Genomic DNA, 8,033 nt, shown 5'->3' with positions numbered 1-8,033 from the left:
AAGTTATGTTCTCTGATGAAAGTAAATTTTGCATTTCCTTTGGAAATCAAGGTCCCAGAGTCTGGAGGAAGAGAGGAGAGGCACAGAATCCACGTTGCTTGAAGTCCAGTGTAAAGTTTCCACAGTCAGTGATGGTTTGGGTGCCATGTCATCTGCTGGTGTTGGTCCACTGTGTTTTCTGAGGTCCAAGGTCAACGCAGCCGTCTACCAGGAAGTTTTAGAGCACTTCATGCTTCCTGCTGCTGACCAACTTTATGGAGATGCAGATCTCATTTTCCAACAGGACTTGGCACCTGCACACAGTGCCAAAGCTTCCAGTACCTGGTTTAAGGCCCATGGTATCCCTGTTCTTAATTGGCCAGCAAACTGGCCTGACCTTAACCCTATAGAAAATCTATGGGGTATTGTGAAGAGGAAGATGCGATACGCCAGACCCAACAATGCAGAAGAGCTGAAGGCCACTATCAGAGCAACCTGGGCTCTCATAACACCTGAGCAGTGCCACAGACTGATCGACTCCATGCCACGCCGCATTGCTGCAGTAATTCAGGCAAAAGGAGCCCCAACTAAGTATTGAGTGCTGTACATGCTCATACTTTTCAGTTGGCCAACATTTCTAAAAATCTTTTTTTTTTGTATTGGTCTTAAGTAATATTCAAATTTTTGGAGATACTGAATTTGGGATTTTCATTAGTTGTCAGTTTTAATCATCACAATTAAATGAAATAAACCTTTGAAATATATTAGTCTGTGTGTAATGAATGAATATGATATCCAAGTTTCACTTTTTGAATGGAATTACTGAAATAAATCAACTTTTTGATGACATATATATATATGACCAGCACCTGTACATATATATGAGCGAGTACACACACAATTTAATATTGTCCATGACAACACCTCCCTCAAGTACGATGGCAGTGGAGATAGGCTGTAGGTGCACTGAGTTTGGACCCTGTGGAAGACTTTCTTCACTGTCAACAGTCAGCACACCAACTGTGACGGTTGCTAGGGCTTCATCTCTCGCAGGATCCTGCAAAGAAATACACATATTCTTATAAATAGCAAGTTATGTTTCATACCCATTGGATTTGCGCTTCTTATGAAAACATTTGTGGTGTTTGCAAGAGAATAGAGCTCAAAATACTAAGGCTGTGACACAAGACGATTGGGTTCACAAGATTGAGACAAAATGAGATTTTAACACTACTTTTTTTTTTTTTATCTTCAATGCTGGTTTATATGAAAATCTTTACCATTAAACACCAAATTTCCCACATTCTGGTTAAGTTTTCTATTCCAATTTATGGTGGAAGTGTTTGATTAAAGGGAATCACAAAATGCAAGTGGCTGGCTCAAAACATAAAACATGAGGAGACATAGCACTTAATACAACTCTATAGGGAAAGCCTGTAACACCATATACAGCGGTTATCCTGCCCCTCCCACTAGAAAGCCAATTGTCTGCTTTTAATAGCCGAGGCTGGAAATATATTTCAGCCAATCGCTGTCATAACAGTCTACTATGCAGGTGCCTCTACTACCACGCATGCGTAGTAGAAGTATAAGCGGTGGGTAAAAACGCTTTTTAAACCTTATTTTGGGGGAATGTCTGTTTCTCCAGTTGATAAACTTCTTATGTAATATCATCCCTGCTGATTCAGCACACATGCAGGCATGATTTAGTCTTCCTTCCTCTTTATGTCTTTGTTTGGGGAAGTAACCTCTTTAAATGTGCATGTGGCTCCTTTTCACCTCAATGATGAATTAATTAATTTTAATTCAGTTATAAACTCCTGGATTCCTGTGTTTCAGCAGCTTTTCTGCTCATGTTCAAAAGTTTCTGCACATTCAACATCTCTCCCACATATCTGTGTCTGTGACTGTCTGACAGACACAGAAACCCATTTGGTATTGTTTATTAAGATGAGACAAGCACATGGACAATGAAACTAAGTGAAAACACTTGTGATCAGGCAGAGATCTCACCACAAATTCACACAAAATTTAACATCAGCAGCTCCAATAAAGTGCAGCTCACAGTCCAAAACAGAGCAAAGTTGTGCTTCAGTGTTTAGATATTTATATTGCAAAACTCTACTAGTTACGTTAACACTCACAATCTGCCTGCGACTCACAGCGTAAGAGCGGGTTCAGTTGATTAATATCATGGTGTACACCGGTGTTGCATCAGCGGGGCAGAGTTGATTTACTCAAGAGAGTCTACTTTATCAGTTATACATGAGAATATTGACATGTGACGTAAAAATTTTTTATTTTGTGAGTTTCAGGAGACAGCTTTTAATCTGACGAGAAATCTATTCACGTTTTAATCTCATAATATGTAAAAGTATGATGAGATTTCTTGTCAGGTAAAAAGCTGTCTCTAGAGACTCACACAAAATGACATTTTTCACATGCTCTCAAGTCACACATAAATTTTCTCATGCAGTGAAATACAAATCAACTCCGCCCAGCTGATGCAACACCAGTGTACGCCTTCATAGTAATCAACTGAACCGCACCACTTGCGCTGAGTCCAGACAGTTGTGACGATTTGTAACGTAGCTCATAGAGTTTTGCAACATGAACATCTAAAAACCAGAAGCGCAACCTTGCTCCGTTTGGGACTGTGAGCCATATATCAGCTGCTGAAGTTCAGGTGTATGTGGATTTGTGGTGAGATTTCTTCCCGAAAGTGTTTCAGTTACTTTGGTTTCACATGCAGTCCCAAACCGCACTGAGCAAACTGTCTGAAGGGGATAATGTTACTACCAGCGGATCAATAACGTAATGCACCGAAGAGTAAAGGGCAGGTTGTCTTGTAATATTATGACTTTATTCTCATGACATGTCAGAAAACATAGACATGTGGTAGAGATTCTGAAAGTGAAGAAAGTTTTGAACATGAGCAGAAAAGCTGCTGACACAGCATACACTAATAAAGTCCATGAGTAACTGAATTAAAATGAATTAATTGATTATTAAAGTGAAAAGGTGTCACATGCACATTTAGAGAGGTTACTTTCCCAAACAAAGACACAAACAAGAGGGAAGACTAAATCATGACTAGTTAGTTAGATATAAGATATTAATTAGTTGATTAGATGTTAGATATTAATTAGTTGATTTGCAAGAGAAACACATCTGAAGGCAGCATAGACTGCCTGAGAGTTGCACTACATTATATTGTGGTAGAGTTAAGCTATAGAGTTTGAATTGTCAGCTGTCACTTGAATTTTGTGTTTCTCTTTACATAAATGAACATTTTCACCATAAACTGGTGCAAAGAAATAATCAGAATGCAAGAATTAAAGTGTTTGATGCTCAACAGTGTTCATAATAATTCAGCACTAAAGATTTCTTACAAATAGTGTTAAAATCTCATCTTGTCTTGATCTCGTGAACCCAATCTCGAATATATGTCATGAATAAACTAAAGCTATGAAAGCATTTACAATGAGGTCTGTACATTCGAGCATTAACACTTTGACTTTTCACTCCACTTTCAGTCCTGCACCTGAGATTTGATATAAATCAGTGACTATAAAGGTTCAAGTGGCTACTTTAAACTTTGATTACAGGGTGTTTACATACCTATCGGATGAACTGTGGAGGAACTGGAGCATAAAACATGTGTCACTGTACAAAACTCTTACAGACCTCACTGTATATTGTACAGACAGAGTGACATCTGTTTTACAAGACTGATTTTTCAATAAACGCAGAATAAACTGTTTTTTTTGGGTGCAAGTACTTACAAAGCATGTCTTGTAGAATTCACTAGAGTCATCGCCGACAACAATGGGAATGCCTTTGAGGAAAACAGAGCGCAGTGCAGTCACATCTGGTGTCTAATGATACAGAGACAGAAAAGATAAGTTAAGAGACAAATTTACAAGGCGCAAGCGCAATTCACACAGGGAGTGGAATAGGTTGGGTCTGTATCGGCAGGGGGGCTTTTTGGATAGGGCCTTTGAAGTGGCACCTTGTCATCAATGTAGATGACAGCAAATATTACTCAAAAGTTGCTAAATGAAATAACTTACCACCAAGTTGATGTGTTGCATTAGCTCCGTCAGTTTCTGTCCAACAGCTCCTTTTTTTTACTTGAAGAGTTCGATGAAACGTGAGGTGTGCTGGTCAAGAGCGTCAAAGAAGTCTCTCTCAAGATCCTTACTGGCAATTCTGTTAAACTCAGCAAATACCTGAAATAGTAGAGTTGTGGGAGGGGAAGAGGAGAACAGCACATTAAGTAGACTATGATTTGATTCATAACTGTTGTGCAAATGAGCAACCATTATAGCTAACAGGATAGAGACAAGGCACACTACAAGCATGCTAAATATAATACTATTTTCAAAGACATCAGACATGGTCAACCTTTCAGGTACTAATCAGGACATAAATAGAAGCTTACCTGTCTCTCCATGAAAAGTGCCGGCCATCGTTCAACCATGTTCTGTACAGCAGGCTCCTTTTTGATGATCTCTCGTCTGCATAGTGGGAATGTTTGGTCCATCACTTATGAGATGAGTGTGCCATTTGGTCGTTTTGTCTTCATTTCCTCCATGAGAACCTTTCTGCTATTTTCGAGGCTTGCTTCATCATGTCCGTCAGGTAAATAAACAGATAATTGGCTTCACCTCTTTTTGGCCGTTTGATGTTCCCACTTGATGATTCTCCCCCTGGGTTGACTTTACTTCTTTTACCCCCATTGATTGCTACCAACTCACATCCGGCTTTTCGTAGTTTTGTGCAATAGTTGGCCTTCTTGGCTGAGGACCAGGCTCAGTGAGGCAGGGGTGCTTGCTAATCAGTGCTTTTGCAACACTGCTGAAGTCATCATCTTCAGGATAAGCCTTGAAACTGTACATTGTCTCTGCAAGCTTTTCAAGCATTTCATGCTTCATATCTCGCGATGGAGTCATGCGTGTTCCATCTTTCAAAAAGGCAAGATCTCTCTGTCTTAGTCTGTACTGAACATCAACTGAGAAATTGGGTATGTCAAAGAATTCTGGCCATTGTTGTCTTCTTAGCAATGATGAGGTTCCAGCAGTCGACAGGATCTCAGTGTCTGCTGTGCTGCACTCAGTGTCTGATGTTCTGGTGGGTGATGACAGGGCTGTTCAAGAGTACAGGGATGATTTTCAGTGTAGCTCTTTCAGGCAAGTCTGTAATTTCAGTTAAATTGCAGAGAGCATTATTGAAGTCTTAATCTTCATACTGCCGTTTAAAGTCATACTGCAGCAACAGTTTCTCCTTCAGTTGACCTTTTAAATCTTCAATGGAATCTGGTCTCTCATTTAAAGTTAACTTTCTTATACCATCTTCATCGACAACAACTATCAGCATTATTCCAACATTCACTTTCTAGGCACCGACCGAATTGCCTCAATACCATCGAGTATCAAAATATGCCTTGTCTTTCTGGTACCAAAGTTCGATATCTAAAGGTTTTTGTTAGCGCCAAAGAGCCAATAAGCATGCAGCATTCTTGATGTGCCCACATCTAAAAGTGATTGTAACTGGCTGTGGTTGCCCATGATTTTAACCTTCGTTGGATAACTATGACCTGGATGACTGAGAATCTTCATAGACGTCGCTACAACTAGCACCATTACTAGTTTAACTACATTTCTCGGTAGCTTAGTGGCAGCGTCGCTGTTTTCTGAATCAAATCAAATCAAAGCTCTTTTATTGACCGTGTAGCGCGGTCGCTTCCAAACACGCTACATTTTCCCAAGGATCAGTAAATGACACCACCGCCACACACGGACCTGTATGTGCAGCTGGCGGAAGAGCTTCAGTGTGACGGTGACATCACGTACCGATCCCTGGGCTGATTGTTTGCTCCAACAATATTAGTGTGATATCAAAGCAATTAAAGGTGGTTAGGTTAAGATATGTGCTTTTACTCGTGATTACCAGTTTCATTCTTCCCATCAGCATATGCCTGGCTGTTGTTGTTGTTGTTGTTAGCTATGGTGTGATGCGTTTGGACAGTGACTCACTTGGATTAGTAATTAAAGACGCGCGGCTGAGTTTACTTTCTATTGTGATAGTTGATGCCTGGCCACCTCTTCCTCTAGTGAGGAGGAAACTTTGATATGTAGTGGCAGAAACTTGTTTCCATGAGATGAGATGAGAGATTTTTCTCTCTCTCTCTCTCTCTCTCAGTGCCATGAATGTTTAGGTTGCAATGTTGCCAGAGCACAAATTCACATATAAACAATAAAAAATATATAATTAATAAACAATGAAATGACATTATAAAAACTAAAGAAAGAGGAATAAAAACAACAAAAACACAATATAGGTCCATGTTACATTGAAAATATGTCTTGGTTTTGACAAGCAGTAGCATTTTTCAAAGGAACAATTATTAAAATAAACTACTTATGATAATAATGTGATAATTAAGTTACTTTATACAAACAAAAATTTGGTATCGGAAAAAGTATCATTCAGGAACCGGTATCGAAGTTGAAGTATCGTATCGATATTGAAAATCTTTGAACGATACCCAGCCCTACTATGCATAATATATACCGTTTCAGTGTAACAAGCTGTTTGCCGCTAACTCTGTAAAGTGACAGGGGGAAAACATCATTCACTTCAGGCAACTGGGTGACCATAAAGGTGGACACATACCTCATATGCTCTAAGATGCTTATCGTACCATGAGGTCATAAGTCTGCAGACAAATAGTATGTCGGTATTGATCACCACAATCTTTGCTATTTGTCTGAAATCTGGGAGCCCTGAGCAAGATCCAACCAAAATCACCATATCAGCACTGTACTTAATGCCATCTATGTAGACATTTGTTTTTAAATATGTGAAAGTGAATTAGACCTCTGCTCATTTCTGTGAGAAGATGACTTCACAAAAAATGGGACTGAAATTTTTTTTAAACAGTCACCAGATAAGAAAGTATTTCTTTTGACTTTCCAAATGGATTTGCTTTTGTTGTATTCCAGTTGTAGTGGAGTGAGCATATAACTTTTACTCCAACTCATTAAATAAATACAAATGCTGAGAGACAATTTGTTCAATGTGTAGACATAAGGTGGAAATACCTTTAACAGCTGCAATTATGGAATGTGTGGACTGGTAACCATCGGTTTGAGCCTGAATGGGGGCAGTTAAGAACAAAACAATTTAAGGCAATTTAAAACATAGGAATTTGAACTTACAGCATATTAGAATATTCGACGCTGGGTACACATTCGATTTTCAATTATGCGATTCGATTATTGGGGGGCGAAGCTTCGATTATTCGCTCTTAAGTACTATCGAAGCCTCAAAGCTCAACATAAACTATTTCCTCTAAGGTGACCAGACTTACCGAAAATTTTGGGACAGTCCAGAATTGAGCAGCTGTCCCGACTCCCGTCCTGTTTGTCCCGAAAATTAGACTAAACATTTTTTATTAAAGCCAAATTAAAACATTAAATAGGCTACTGATCCTTGTGTGGTTCTTAGGCTACAGCAGGGACTACAGAGAATGGTAGACATTGTGTCAACAGCGTTGTTATAGCCACAAAGTAACACGCATGCTCTTTTCCCGTTTTTGTTTCTTGGTGTAGATAGTGGAAGTTACAGTCTGGAAGACGGGAGAGTGTACAGGCAGCACGAGGAGAGATTGACACTGCATTGCGCAGACAGATATGACAGGCACCGCACTGATAAAATTACTTAAATAAATTGTATACCAGATCATCATGATTTACCCACTGTTACATTACCACAGTCGAATTTTAGATTTTATAGATACTGAACCATGGACTGTATTAAACAAAAGCACTGAACATACTAACAAAAACAGCCCGGTGTTATGCCGTGTATGTACCGCCAAAAACATCTTTTTAAACGCTATAATATCCTTTTTGGGGTACATCAATGAAATATATTTTATGAACATTTAGTCGTTAATAATGTAACATTATTACACTTAGAAGTAGCATAGCCTACCTCATGATTCAACAAAAACAGGCTATGTGGTGATAACCACGTTTGATCAACAG

Source organism: Micropterus dolomieu, linkage group LG03 (assembly GCF_021292245.1).
Source record: "Micropterus dolomieu isolate WLL.071019.BEF.003 ecotype Adirondacks linkage group LG03, ASM2129224v1, whole genome shotgun sequence".
Lineage (NCBI taxonomy): Eukaryota > Metazoa > Chordata > Actinopteri > Centrarchiformes > Centrarchidae > Micropterus > Micropterus dolomieu.
This window is presented reverse-complemented; position numbering follows the sequence as displayed.